Source organism: Lutjanus erythropterus, chromosome 11 (genome assembly GCF_056507025.1).
Source record: "Lutjanus erythropterus isolate fLutEry1 chromosome 11, fLutEry1.hap2, whole genome shotgun sequence".
Taxonomy (NCBI): Eukaryota; Metazoa; Chordata; class Actinopteri; order Lutjaniformes; family Lutjanidae; genus Lutjanus; species Lutjanus erythropterus.
Window position 1 is genome coordinate 32,605,653 of NC_139327.1, and position 15,746 is coordinate 32,621,398.

At 38.2% G+C, this 15,746-nt stretch overlaps 2 long non-coding RNA genes across 2 annotated transcripts; both read left to right on the plus strand.

Annotated features, from left to right (window-relative positions):
• Positions 1–1,966: 1,966 nt before the first annotated feature.
• On the plus strand, positions 1,967–5,675 carry LOC146319392 (uncharacterized). The gene is made up of 3 exons (XR_014771565.1): positions 1,967–2,321; positions 3,001–3,127; positions 5,627–5,675. It is a non-coding gene; the product is annotated as an uncharacterized LOC146319392 (long non-coding RNA).
• Positions 5,676–5,783: 108 nt separating this feature from the next.
• LOC146319393 (uncharacterized) lies at positions 5,784–8,038 on the plus strand. The gene is made up of 2 exons (XR_014771566.1): positions 5,784–5,986; positions 7,290–8,038. It is a non-coding gene; the product is annotated as an uncharacterized LOC146319393 (long non-coding RNA).
• The last annotated feature ends 7,708 nt before the right edge of the window (positions 8,039–15,746 follow it).

A 15,746-nucleotide genomic window follows, 5' to 3' on the forward strand; every position in this document is an offset into this window, starting at 1 on the left:
AAGTAGCAGTACTGAAATATTACTCGGCTAGAATTTAAACTATAGGTAATAAAAGATACTTTAGTAAAAATACGCTGTATTCTTCTCAAAAACTACTCAAACTTCTTAGACAAAGTGGTCACACTCACCTCTACACGCCTGCAGGGTTTTGTTTTGTTTTTGTATTTTGTCATTGTATTTTGTGATTTTCATTTGCCCGTTTGCGATCTGATGGCCTTGATTGGCTAAAACAACCGCAGATTTAAGGTTTTTGATTAAGATATTAATTCAAATTGTGGTCCTATTCAGCAGCAAATTATGACTTAGTAAATAAGTACATTACATTGTTCAAGTCATACTTAAGTGGAAATAAAAAAAAAAAAAAAAGACTTAATTACAGTCATGTGGGTTGTAATCTGTGGTGAGAGACTCAAGTCGCATAACTTGACTCAAGTCAGACTTTGAATTTGTGGACTTGAGACTTGTTTGACTGACACCGATAGAAGACTCGACCTGACTTTGACTCGGTGTTTATACAACTAGTCCCCGCCCTCCTCACACACCCCATCTACCCCGTATATTTTTCCTTATGCAGACAGGAGGACACAGCTACAGTAATCAAGTCACTTTTTTGGATACTTGCACTTTATAATTTGGGTATTTTTTTTAAAACTGTTTTTGGCCCCCTGTGGACAAAAGCAGTAGTGTTTTTTTTTTTTTTTTAAAAAACATGAATCACAATATGTAATTTACTTCACTGCTTTCAAAATCATAATTTGCTACTGAATAGGCTGACATTTTGAATTTATATCCAGACCTTTCATCTGCATTTTTGTAGCCAGTAATTTTGTACTCGAGTAGAAGTACAGATACTCGTGTAAAAAAGTTATATTGTTGATTTTCTTCTCATGTCTTTTATGTTGTTTTTCATCCTGTTATGTCTTTTTTGTCTTGTTACGTCATTTATGTTGCTTTTCATGTTGTTATATCTTTTTGTCTATTTAGATCTTGGATCTATCTTAGATCTTGGTTTTTGTCTTTTTTACATGTTTTTTGTCTTGCTATGTCTTTTATATAGTTTTTTTTGCCCCTTTCAACTTGTTACATCTTTTTTGTTGTTACATCTTTTACGTTGTTGTTTGTCCTGTTGCATCTTTCTCACCTTCTATTGATATGCATTGATAGATACCTTGAGAAATTGTCTTTTTTGTGTCATTGTCCCATCCATTTAGGTTGAAATCAGTCGGCGGTGTGGAACGACACATCAGTAATAAAAGCTTAAAACCACGGTAACAAACCCGTGAAGAAAATGTAATGAGTAGAAAGTACAGATGTTTGTTCTCAAATGTAGGGAGTAAAAGTAAGAAGTTGTCAGAAAAATAAATACCCAAGTGAAGTACAGATATTTTAAAAATCTACTTAAGTAGAGTAACAAAGTATTAGTACTCAGTTACTTCCCTCCTATGCAAATGGGTCGATACAAAACCATGAAATTTGGATGAAAAAAATGCCGCAGCAGCCACAGGTTTGAAGAGGAGAGTGTGACCATTCAGAAACAGAATCTGATTTGATTCTCTCCACTCATAATGCATTAATACTTTGTACTTTAACAGTATTTCCACTTGAGTGCAGATTGTCGGTACTCTTTCCAGCATTGATAATATAACATGCTCCTTCTGGTTTTGTTCTGGAGACACAAAAAAAAAAAGTAATAATTCATACGGCGAGACAGGTTCCTGACAGATAAAAATAAACTCTGGCTGTTTTGTGGCATGTGACCAAAGCTTTCATTTTTCTTGTGAGGCCTGTCTCAGTTTTGTAGGGGGGGGGGGGGACACTATATCTCCGAGATATCTGAAATGCTCATGATTGGCTGCCACCAGGCTACAGAGAGCTCTGACTATATCTCCGAGATATCTGAAATGATATTTTCATTAGGTATTGATTATTTCTCTTCCTGTTTAAGACATGCCGTTGAAGTTGAAGAAATGGAGTAGCCACACAGTTAGCTTCCCAGCAGGCTCCTACATTACACACTCCCATCCATGCCTGCATGCATTTATTATAGGGAGATGATGTGCACTCCCTGACCAATGTCTACTGGATGTGCAGCGGTGACTGAGCCATATAAACCAAATATAGCCCTGTGGTAAGCATTAATAAACCTATTAAATCAATACATGCATTGTTTTCCTGGTTGTTAGAAGTGATGAATTACGCCCATAAAGATGGGAGGGCTGAACAGGATGGGGTGGCCTGATAAAGTGATCATAAAAGCAGGTGTCTGAGAATATTCTCTGGTCTTACGGGAAAAGGACGGTCATCGCTGAACATCCTCTCAGGTAAGTAAGGCAGCTTTACTCATGAGGTTTTCTTAGATGAGGAGTTCTACACAAAAATCTGCAAGTGGCGAAGGTAACTCGATCCTACAAACACAAGCATCTGCACCATTTTGACTGATTATGTAGGATATAGACATTTTTTTGTGGAATTATGGGGGGCTGGAGCGCAACTCCAAGGAATCACTCTTCTTAATAGGCTAGAAGTTTTCAGATATAACCACAAAAATGTATGAACTTTAGAATTACAAATGTTTCATAAATCAGTGTCTAATATCTTTAGCTGGGAAAAGTACAGGATCATCACAAATTTTTTTTTTTCTGAATATAGTGTTGATTTTTCTCTTAAAACCTTATTTCTACGTGCCATTTATGTTAATCTGATACTACTTATTCTGACCTAGTGCACGTTTGTCGTAAATGATGGATTTGGGTCAGCCAAGAATGGGGTTGTAAACCCTATTCAGCAAGTTCAAAGGTGGACAAAGTGAGTTTAGGCGGATTTTACTTGTTCCTAAGATGGTTATTAAGACACGAAAATGCATAGAAGTGGGTATAATTCATGTGATTTTCAGGCTAAGAATAAATTTCCTGTCTGTGACCCAGGAAGAGTCAGAGAGGAGATCCTAACCGGAATATGTGTGCATGCACAGAAATTAACTTTGTGCTTTTGTGTTTCCAGCAGCACAGAAGCCTCACAAACCAAAGAACTTCTCTCAAGACACTGATTTATTTTGTGGCACTGACACTTAACTCCGAGACAATGAACCTGAAGCTTGCTGCAGTGGCTCTTTGCCTTCTTGGTGCAGGTAAAAATAACATCCATATTCACAACACATACAGACTATTTAAAGAATTCTTGGTAAGTTGAAACCAACTAATGCTTTAAATCATGTTTAAAGCCATTATTAATAATTTTGTTGTCAAGTTGTTAAAAATCCCATTGGCTGGTGTTTATATATTCTCTTTCTGTGTTATTAAGTCAATCATAACGAAGTTTAATCTTTAAATTGGCATTTATCAGTGTTAATAAGTTATTGATATTTGGCCCTGACCAGAACAGGGGAGTGGTCAAACGCTCCAGCAAGTCAAAGATTTTTCAAAACCTGGCAACTCAAAAGTTCTCTTTATTAATGCTTACAATTAATTCACAAAACAGCAGTTACAACAGACGACCCATTTATAAATGGTGTCTTATTAGAGAGTGGCATCTATTTTTTAACTGTGGAAATCACACCAGTGGCTTCAGACGAATAAAAATTGGTAATTTAAGGGAGCACAAGTGAGATTATTGTAATGTCTTTATATAAAACAGTCTCAAATATCAGCAGGGGGTTTGTGGGGGCAATTTCCTCAGTTGTTCCCAGTTTCAAATGTCATAAAAGCAATGAAAATATGTGCTGTGCAATAATCTGTAATGAGGAAAGGGAAAATAAATGTATGGAGGTTGGACTGAGGAAAAAAGGGCGTGTGTGCCTTTATCTTGGTCAACTCAAAGCTGTTGTACTTTGCTAAGATTTACTATTAGCTAACCTTTCATTTAATGGTATAATGATCATTCATTTTGTCTGACAGGGGAGAAATCTGTTGGTGTCGGCACATAATTTGTGGCAGAGAAATGTAATAAATAATTGGAAACATGCAGTTTACACAGCACATTTAATGACAGTTTATGTCTGTGCAGCCCGTTCTCATTCCCAGGTTGTCAAATACTGACATTTTATCAAGCCCCTTGGCATGTGATACAGACGCACAAGATACCAAACAACTAACTTCAACCCCGTGTCAGGTGACGCAGCATAAAAAACTAAAACATTTTGTGCCCCGTTTGAAAAAAAAAAAAAAAAATCAACTTTATCTAAAGTTTTAAGTTGGTTTCAGCCTTAAGAACTGATTCCAAATAATAATTGATTCCAAAATTATAATTTCAAAGGAATTATTAAGAAATTTTCGTTTTGTTTATTGATTCGCACACAAATTTTACTTGTGCTTTCGTCCTGTAAAAAAAAGACTATCAACCTGGTCGTCTAATCTCTCTGTACCAATAGACACTGTTGCTACAGTTGTCTAGCTAACGTTAGCTGAGTGCAGCGATTCTGCTGGTAACATTTAACCGTGGCAGTTGACCCTTCTTAAGTCCTGCCCCCCAAGAACAGTTGAGGAAACTTGGTACCCTGGTCAGCTTTCTCTTTTTTCTGTAATAGAGACATGTAGGGTTAAAATGCTGACAGACTAGCCATCTAATGTTAGCAAAATGCTAGTTAACTAGTTAGTTCATGATTGATGTAGATTAGCTGGCTAGTTAGCTAGTGTTTGGCTATTAGCTAACCCTAAGATATGACTATATGTCGCTTTTACAGGTTCCCCTGCAACATCTTTTTATCATCTTCAAAATTGTTTTTTTCTTTTCAACATAGACGAGCTGAGCACGTAGTATATCTAAGTAAAGGAAACACGTTACATTACTTATATAAAGTAACGTAACGGGGAGAGAAAAATATAATTTAATATTAAAATTAAGACATCCGTACAGTGGATGCAGCGCAACACAGCACGGTGCAACACAACGCAACGCAACACAGACCATGAACTTTTTCTTCAACAATCCAAGACGTTTTGGTGCCTAAACCTAACCAAACTGCAACTGTTTCACAACATTAAAAACGCGTGACAAAGCAGCATCATTATTTGTCTCAGTAAGCTAGCTTACTCTTGTTTATTGAGAAAATAAATATATTACTTCACAACTTGGCATTATTTTACAAGGGAAAGATAGAAAGATGGTCTGGACCGAAGTCTGGAGCCTTTTCTTTCTTCTAGACAGAAGGCAAAGCTTGATAGATGAAGGCCATAGTTTCATAAATATTTGCACTCATAAAATGTTAGATAGAGCTAAATGGTTTATTCACAGTCATGAGCTGTTTTAATGGGTGCTGCTGGGTCAAAGATGAGGTTTATTATCTTTGACGTTGTCCCCATTATTGATATAAAGTTACACTTACTTTGAAGACTATTATCTTTAGTCTTTATCACTAATTATTGCTCCATAAATAGCGTTGATTATGATAAACTTAAAGAATTTCTCACAATTCTTAATCTGAAATCACGGTAGATATTTTATAGATGTTGATTAAAGGACCCAAAGCAGCACTAAATATCTGTAGTAAGAATTTACAGAATAAAAAATAAGATACTTGTGTGTAAATTCTGTCACCTGCATTTGTGGAATTGAGATCTAAATATCATAAAGGTTCATTCTAATGATTCTTTTCCAACCCTTTTTTGGGTTTTTACTTTTACTCACACAGTGGTTCTGTGTGGAGCACAAGAAACAGGGCCTACCACAGTTCAAACAGCGGCTCCAACCTCTACCGCAGATGCAACAGCAGCTCCAACCAGTGGTGGAACTAACGCACCTGTAACAGGCTCAGAGACCACCGTGGCCCCAACTGGCCCAACTGGCCCAACTGACCCAGCTGGCACGGCCACCACTGGTCAGGTTAAGCCCACTGGCTCAACTGATCCAGCCACCACTGGACCCTCTGAACCCAACACGCCAACCACTCCAGTTGCTCCCACGGAGTCTGTGGGTGAAGGTTCACCAGGGCTTTCACCTGGCGCTATAGCTGGCATCACCATTGGCTCTCTAGCTGGGGTGGCTGCTCTCGGTGAGTACAAAACAATAACATACCCTTCACGTAAGACCTCATTCCTGCTTCCTCAGTAACATATCAGATGGTTATCCATTAAGAAGGATGTACTAGAACCTTGAAATATATATCCCTTTAAGGGTACGCCATATTTAGAATATTTCTACTGCTTTACCTTGCTGTCAGAGAGCCTTCTTTGAAGGGAAAATGTCGATATATGTAAGCCAAGACTCTCCACAGCAACCAAACTCCATATGTGAAATCAGTAATTTTACCTGACAGAACACAGGAGTTGCTGGTCTACTGCTGGCTCGATCTGTTTGTTTGTTTGTTTGTGTTATTGGTTTTGCAATTTTGGTGAATCCAAGCTATCCTTTTGAACCACCAAAGTCACACAATAACACAAATAAACACAAATAGATCTAGGCAACAGTAGACTTCAAACCTGCACCTACTGTAGATAATAGACTGACTATCGATAAGTACCTTATACAATCCCCAATTAGTATGGGTATTTTTGTTTTATTGTTGCTAATTTTTTTTTCTCCTGGCCATGATGGGCTCCCTTATACATCAGCTATTCACCTGAGCAATGGACATTGCTATCAAGTTGCAAAGTTTGCATGCAAACTGGGAGCACCAGTGCAGTCGACATGCCCCCATTTTGGAGATGTAGGAAAATGTAGGAAGCTAATTGATGTACTGCTGTGTAAACCAAATATCGCTCTTTCCAAACCAACCAAACTCCATTTGCAAAATCTGTAATTTTACCTCACAGGAGATGGGAGTTGCTGCTCTACCGCTCCCTCGATCTGTTAGTTTGTTTGTGCTGTTGTGTTTTAAAAGGCTAGATCTGAGTCACTGAAGTCTCACAATAACACGAACTAACAGATCGGGGTAGTGGTCGACCGGCAACTTCCACCTTCTGCAAAGTAAAATTACTGATTTTTCCAGTGGAGTTTGGTTGATTTGGAGAGAGTGATATTTGGCTCACATGAAAGTGTTTTCCTGTCAGAAAAGGCTGCCTGACAGCAAGGTAAAGCAGTGAAAATATTCATACACTAAAACCGACATAGTATTTTTAGGTGACTAAAATACATTTTGCCTCTGACTATGTTCACAGCAGTTCATTGCTTAGCTTCCTACACCAGTAATCCACTCGTTGCTGTTAAAACTCAAAAAAAGGTTGAAAGGGTTGGAAGGGCTCCATCTTAGAAAAACTAAAATTCTGTGAACAAAATGAATGGTCCAAACTGTAACTGCTTCAAACTCATGTTTTAGATGACCATTAAAAAGCATTTATCTCATTTTCTTTTTCCAGGTGGTGGAGTCTTTGGTGCGCTGAAGTACACTGGCAAGATCTAAGACGGACGAGGATAAAAATGGTTATGGACTGTAATCATAAACATCATGACCCTGAAGTTGAACAGACTGCATCCTGACCCTGATCAACTTTACTGTCTGAAAGGCTCAAATCAGAATAAAATATGATATGATGATGATGATGTCATGGGCCAAGAGGAAGACATAAAAGTAAATTTGACTACTTTGCTATCTTGAGTTTCTGGCTATAGGTCAGGGAATAATCTTTAGTTGATCAGAAAAGACTTTTTGTTGTGAAAGAGAATGTATTTTATAATATTTTAGAGCTTTTTTTTCTTTATTGGCAGATACAACATGCAGAGTATTTGCTGAAATAGAATGTAGACTTCCTGTCTGATGGGTCGAAGGTAACAGCCAGAAGCGTTTTGTTTAAGAAGAATTTCTCTTAATGTCCTTCACATCTGATAACTTTTTGGATTTCAACATGTAGGATGGATTCATTTTAAAACAATGAGTCAGATTTTGTAATAAGTAGGGTTTTTTCTCAGTGGAAGTCTATGGTGTGCATGTGTGCTCGTGTGTGTGTGTGTGTGTGTGTGTGTGTGTGTGTGTGTGTGAAGCGTATGGAAATCTTGTAACTTAACAGACTTTCTTTATAAACTGATTAATTTTAGTTGATTGTTGATAATATATTCTTTTTTGTACATTTGTACATTTAATAAATAACCATTTCCCCCCTTCTCCTAATGGACTTCTGTTATCTGCATGCATCTTTATAATTTACCAATAGAGTGCTGCAGGAGTGATGGTTTCTTTTAGTCCAAACATGAAGTTAGCATCTCCTGGTTGCCTCCGTTAAAAGTCAATCCATTAGATTTTGGATTAGAGCAGATAATAAACTCAGTGGTGAACAAAAGTTTATGATACTGACAAGATAATCCTCTCAAATGAACACCACTTTTATGATTTTTGAAGAAATGAACTACACCATGGTCACATGACCTCTGCAGTGACCTCTGCAGTTTCGTTTAGCTACATGTTAGCAACTGCCTTTTTTAAGACACGTAAAAGTTTAAAAACTCACAAGTGGAATATTTACCAACGTATTTTATGTCGTAGAACAAGATGCGAAAATCACTTTCAAAAAACCCATCCAAAAAAACAAACACCGACTTTGAGACAAGGGAACCGATAGTGTTAATATGCTCACTCATTTAGGACTCATTCCCGCAGCTCACGCTGTCTGGGTAAAGTCCAGAAGACGTTAAGACGTTACGATTATATAAATGCTTCTGTGTAAACCTGAGTTCTTTGCTCACTTTATGAGTGTAATGAGGTTACAGTATAATACCTACATACGTCAAAAGAAAAGAAACAAGATAACAGCCTTATATAATAGTGGGTGCAGCACATGATAAACACTTCTACTTTATTATGTGTAATAATATTATTGTGTCTAATGTCTAAGTTCATTATTGATATTGAAAAAGGCAGACTGATAAAATAATATTAAAGGTATAATAAAGCAATATCACACAAGAGTGCTTCTGTACAGAATATCAGCATGGCTGTGATTCGGTCAAGGCTGCAGGCATCTATTAGTTAACGGTAATAAACAACAACAGATTTTTATTTATTTATTATTTATATTTATATTATTTATTTGAGAACATTTCAGAGTCTGTACTTTTACACTTTTACTTGAATAAAGAAGTTCAGTCAGTACTTCTACTTTCACATACAGTGTACTTTTGCCAACTCTGCTAATCCCACCAATAAACTGTCAGTCTCATAAACGGGGCCAAAATGTGTAACATGATTACTTTATGAGTAAAGACTACTGTAAGAACCAGACTTGTTTGCCGTCTTACCTTTGAGTGCTGACATCGGTTTTGTCTCTGCTGGTTCACTGGAGATGGTCCAGGACGTGTTAGCGCGGCAGGGGGACTGGTGCCGTCGGCAGGGGGTCAGCATAAGCAGACTAACGTTAGCCAGCCACCAGGATTTCTGTCAGAGAACAGGTAGCTTAGTAGAGCAGAAGCACAGTGATGGAAAGTAAGAAAGACAGTACATTTACTCAAATACTTAATTTTAAGGTACTTGAACTTTACCTAAGTATTTCAATCTTTGGGTGCTTTTTTTTTTTTTTACCTCTACTCCACTTCATTTCAGAGAGAAATATTTAAATTATCACATTTATCTGACTAATTAAGTACTAATTACATACAAAATATGTGCTTATTTTATACAATATGATGAATCTTAGACTAATTAGCATCACTTAAAGTGAACAACATCATATAAATGAGTGGAAATTAGCCTAATTCTGACCAATCACAATATGAAATGCTGCTCAAAAGATAATTATAATATGTAATCATAATCCATTATCATAAGACAATAATATATTACACAGACAGATGTTGTTCTACTACCTTTGAAACTTTGGTGATGGAGAAGTTGGCTAAATTCAAATTGTCAGTCATCTTGTCTTGAAAATGATTAAGCTCGGATCCAAATTATGTGAAAACACCTAACAAACAGTAGAAATTATTAAAAGGAATAGTTTAACATTTTGGGAAATGTGCTTATTCGCTTTTCGCACAAAATTGTAAACTTCTTGTGACAGCTGGCAGTCATTCGTGCTCGTACTGTAGGGAGACGCCACCGCAGCAATGGCAGCTTGTTAACCTCAATTCATCTACAGTATTTGTATGTGAACAAAAATTTACTTTGGTACCATTTTAGTTCTCCATGGCTCATGGTTCTCTGTTGTTGGATTGGTGTCAAAGTCAAGCTGCAAGTTTCTGTTGATTTTGTCAAGTTGAGTCTAAAGTCATCAAGTCGACTCCACACCTCTGAGTAGCAGTAGCTCCCTTTTAATGGTGAGTTATTAATGCGCAAATGCTAATAAAGGGGGTTGGTAAAATGTAACTTGCAAAATCAATTTGTTAGAGACTGGGGTGTATTTTAATTTATAACATATGATATAAACCAATGGGAAGGGACAGTTAAAATATAACTTGTAATAAAGGATCCATTTGTCAGAAATTTTGGGTGTAACATGCTGGTCGAAAACACAAGCGACACTGATTCAGTGCTTTAGTTTGAGGTTACTATAGGCAGTTCATAATTTTATTTGCATTGCTGGATGTCATGAATTTAAAAATTTGCCTCAACGGACTTTACAGTGCACTGCATATAACACCAGCTATCCTTCGATGTTTGATACAGAGAAGCAAAATACCCTTCATCTGGGAAAAACATAAGAGGAAGAGCGATGGACAGGCACGTAATGGAAATATGTTGAGTATACAGAGTATTATATTGTAAAATTACAGTAGGGACAATCAGGGTGACAAAATTGGGGATAAATTGCAAACACATATGAAGGATATTGATTTTGAGGACGTCACGCAAGTCCTAGGTGCTGTCAGACAGATAAGACCTGAGCCACATGACCTCCCTGCCATGGAGACCCGGAGAGAGGACAGACTAAACAAACACACGAGGCAAAGATCAAGCACGCCGATCACATAGAGAGGAGAAAGGAAACAGACATACACAGAGAGGGAGAGAGACCGAATCTCCTGGAGGACAAAGATCCAGATACAAAACATCTGGAATCGACAGCCAGCGGATAGATAGAGAGGTCCCAGGAGGGCCGATGATCCACAGAGGAGCGAAAAGAGAGGACTAGGAGGAGAAACTAGGGAGGAAGAGAAGGAGAGGAGAGATATAGTAACACAGCTTCAGCGCTCTTGTGCTTGAGGCAAAACAAACAAACAGGGTTAGAGAGATGAAGTGTTTTTCATCAGGTTATTCCAGAGGAAGGGGACAGCATGATAGGAAAAGACCCTGCAGACCCAGCTGATTTCTTTTTAACTCTAGGGAAAGACAGGAGGCCTGTAATCTGAGCGCAGGATGGAATTTAAGGTTTGAGGAGATCAGACAGGTATGATGGACACCTTAAAGTCTGACCTCACATGGATAGAGAGCAGGGGAGCTAAAATAAGTGTAATATGGTCAAATATTCTAACCCATCATGACCAGATTAATTCACAAATGTGAATTACCTCTCACTTTTATTGTCACTATTATTATAACCTTTACTTAAACGCACAATTCAAATAAAACAGAGGCAGTGTGGTTATTGATCGTGGATTTGAATTCGCTTAGGGACACCAGAATGTTGGTCTTTAGGGTGTTTTGTAAAGAGTTCCACGTACAGTGAATCTAATGTATGTATGTATGGAAAGTGGAGTTGTCTATTTTGCAGTCTGTTTTTTTCCCCAAAGTTGAAGTCTGACACTAATGTTGGAGCAGCACTTTATAGACATTATGGTCAAAATAATGTTACGTTAAAAGTAACGACAAAAGTAGAAAATTGTACGCTTATTATGACAGCTCAAATTCAGATGCCTGTACACTAGAAGGAGAGGCAACAATAATGTAATAATAGCTTCAAAGTACGAGCTGGACCAAAAACATTTTTAAGTATTTACAGGTGAGAGGTTATCTCCTGAAACAACCCAACAAATAAAACTCAAAAAGCTCACCATTGGAGAAAAAACGGACAGACTGCTTAAATGGAAATTTGAAGACATCATAATGCAAATACTGGAGAAAATGTATATTGTTTTGTATTTGAGTTTATATTGTGGTTACTCTTTTGTTGTTTGGTTGAGTTTGTGACATTTATCTCTATCTTGTTATTTATTAATTTAATCAATACAAAAAAAAAAAAATCAATATAGTAGTACAAAGAGAGGATTGCAGAGGACCAAGAGCAAAGCCCTGAGGGACTCCACATTTTGAAAACAAACCACGTTCTTTCAGATAACTTTACAAACCATTGCGACGCTGAAGTTGATACTGGTGTTTGACCTGTGGCTGGTAGATAATATAAAAGATGTGACTGATAGCACACATTGTATTTCTTCTGTAAATCTTTAACCTTATCAGTTAATAAACTCAATTTGTAGTGTTTGGTGAATGTTTTTCTTCTCTTAGACTAGTTGATGAGTCTAAATTCAAATTTCTGTTTAGCTGCGAGGAACCTCCCTGGCAGATAAACATTACGTAACGTTTACTAAAGACAAAGACCCGATTTAAGAGCCATTCCTTCAGCTGAGATGACCATCAGGTCACACTCTCACTGAGGCACATTAGAAGTGGACTTTATCCCTCATGAGGCCTTCACAGGTTTATGGTGTGGTCATTAGCTGTGGAACTGTCAACATGGTACGCGACTGAAAACAGCTCTGCTCCCATGCAGGCAAATAACTGTTAATACCCTGAGCTGTGTGATCAGCCCATATGGTGTTCATGGGAGCCAGAGGGACTGTGTGTGTGTGTGTGTGTGTGTGTGTGTGTGTGTGCATGTGTGTGTGTGTGTGTGTGTGTGTGTGTGCACATGCTGGGGGAGGGGAGTGTGCTATCTATGTGTTTCTGCAAGGATGAAAATGATGCTGAAATAGTTTTAGTCTGTGCTCTTTTGTTTGACTAATAAGACCTCAACTCATTTTTGAATAATAATGTTTCTCATGAGAGTTTATAAATGGGTTTGTATGCATTTGTAGTTGTACAGCTTGTGTCCAAAGAACTAATAAATATATATTTGCCTACCTATTTTTTTAGAATTTAGAACTTGGCAATGACACTTTGATTTGAGTGTGTTATATTGACATTTACAAAATGAAACTTGGCATCTGACATGTTTATTCACACAAAAAAGTTCAAATTTGTGTTTAAAATTATATCTACTCTTCCCTGACATGCAACTGTTCTTTATTTCAATGTATACTGAGGTTTTAAGGTTTTTACATCGTATTTGTAAGGCTCACAAATTCTGCTCGTATATGATTTAAGAAAACCTTCTCCCTTCAGCAGATGAATCTGAGAACAGCCTTCTAGTGTCAATCATTTAATCAGTCAATCAATCACTTAATAATGACCACACGATCGAGGTCGGTGGAATTTGTCTTTGGTATGGCACTGGAGGTGGAAGCAGAGGCTGCACCGGGGCAAGTAACATGGGCGCCATCTTCCCGTCAATCAGTGCACATACATCATTCTGCACAATGAAATAAAATGCATACAGATGTTTGAGTGGAGAGGGACTTTAAAGAAGATACACTGGACACAGTGAAACAATTGTGGACGTCATGCATTTAAGGTGAAAAGCTCCAATTCCTGGTTTAGATTAAGATCGTTCCAGTGTACAACAGCTACTACACTTTGTAATAAAAACACACAAGGAATTATTGAACTATTTAAAGGCAGATTGAGGTCAAATCATTTGACCTGTACGTAGGCCAGCCTACATGGCACTTTGTCATATTTTCTGAAAGGGCACCTTAGAGGGCACTTTACTACATTTTGTCCACTAAAAGGGAACTTTAGATGTTGTCATGATATTAGCTTGGAGCCACATTCACATGTGTACGGAAACTGATCACCATTCACGTCAGTTGTTCAGGAGATTCTGCAGCGCCGTTTTCTTGTGAAACTCCAGCAGTGTTTTGTGGACTAAAAAAACTAAATCAGCATGAGGGTGAGAAGATAATGACTGAATTTTAATTTTTCAGTGGACTGTCCCTTTAAAGTTTGCTAATCAGTAAAATTAGCTGCTGGAGATGCTTGTCAAGTTTACAGACTTGCCGTACAAACAGTTTGCTACAGGCGCCCATGTTTTCACAAGCAGATGCACTTGGACACATACCGACTCCGTACAGTCAACTTGCCAAGGCCAATCTGTAATTTGGTCAGTGTAATTTACACTACATCCCTTGTTGCATTACTCTGATTGGTTGTAGGTCCATCCAAATGCATTTGCGAATTGGTCTGACGGTGCCAGGCCACAGGAGAAGTTGGCTGAGACCAAAAATGGAGCTACAAAGACAGAGAATATAGATATTAAGACCTTCGAGCACAACTTTTAACAAATGCAGGTTTGACTGTAGCTAAAGTGGCGGACTGCCTCTTTACTTTCATCACAACACCATGTTGCTAGCAGGGCATGAAGAGTTATTAATTCAAACTGTGTAGTCAGACCTCTGGCTACAGCACTCAGCACTGGAGAAAGGTCTGGCTCCACACATACACGTTCTGCTACGGGGTAAAAAAAGCACTGCCTTGATTGCATTACTTGAAACCAATCATCTTGTGCGTCGCTAAACCCAGGATGCAGCGACAGTGCTGCTGCAAAACAGTGTCGAGGGAGTGGAACATTTGCACATCAGGAGCTGAACCCTGGCATTAACATGATTACGTCACTGCAAAAGAAAAGAACAGCTGTTAGCATGTTTACATTTGTAGCATTAGCGTCCCAGGTTGCCGTTTTTAGCATACAGGTTGCAGCTCGAAGGTTGTTCTTTGAAAACACAGATAGCAGCCAAGGACAGAACTTGTACCCACAGTGTGCATCCAGTGTTTCAGACTAGTCTCAGCATACCAGCCAAAAAATGCCATAAAAAAAATCAATAAATCAGTTGATGGAAGTCCTATAAAACCAGAATCGTTGTATGCCAACATGCCGGTGATCCCACTGACTGCGTGTCTAAACTCTCCTCATGTTGTAGGAGAGACACAGTTTGTGTTACAGCTACAACAACACTCGACCTGCTCTGATAACTTTATCTTTTCGCCTCACAAATTGGCCTCCTCACAAACAGATCATCTGTCTGAGCCCCAGAAACCTAATCACACACAGGCGCACACACACTCACACACACTCCCTGCAGGGTTAACAAGCTCAGTGGCTTTAGGATCAGAGTTTTCTCAGGGGGAGCAGAGAGGAAACATGGGAGTGGTGTCCACAGTAAACCTCGGGATCTGGGTTGCACTGATGGTTTCATGATATGGAACCAGTATGGAACCAGTGCTCCCAGTGTTTAAATACCAGGTAAACCAGCTGCTGTTTTCTACCCGATGGGATAAAAATTCTTAAGATCAGTCTTCCTGTTGAACTGAATCTCTATCTTATAATCAGTTTGTCTAATAATCCTATAAAATAGCTTTTTTTTCTTTACAGATTGTACAAATATCAGAATTTCTCTACAAACACACACACACACACACACACACACCTCATGGCTGCTGTCCACAGCTCCCTCTGGTGGCTGCAGTGTGAAACACTCTGTCACATGGCCTGTTTTATGTGGGTCAAAGGTGTTTCTGACAAATCTAATCTGACCCTAATCTGATCATTTAGCCTGAAGTTCACAGCAGGGAACACACACTCACTGACCTCTGCTCGTTATGTAACACACACGCAAACTGGTTATATGCAAATGCTGGTAATTATTAATAGAAAGGAAATATTTTTGACTTGATAGTGCTGCAAGAATAACCACTTGTGACATATTTGAAGTTTATTAAGCAACTTGGATGGTATATTTTCTCTAAAATAACAAATATTGACCAGTTTGACATATTTCCAACAGGATTTGTT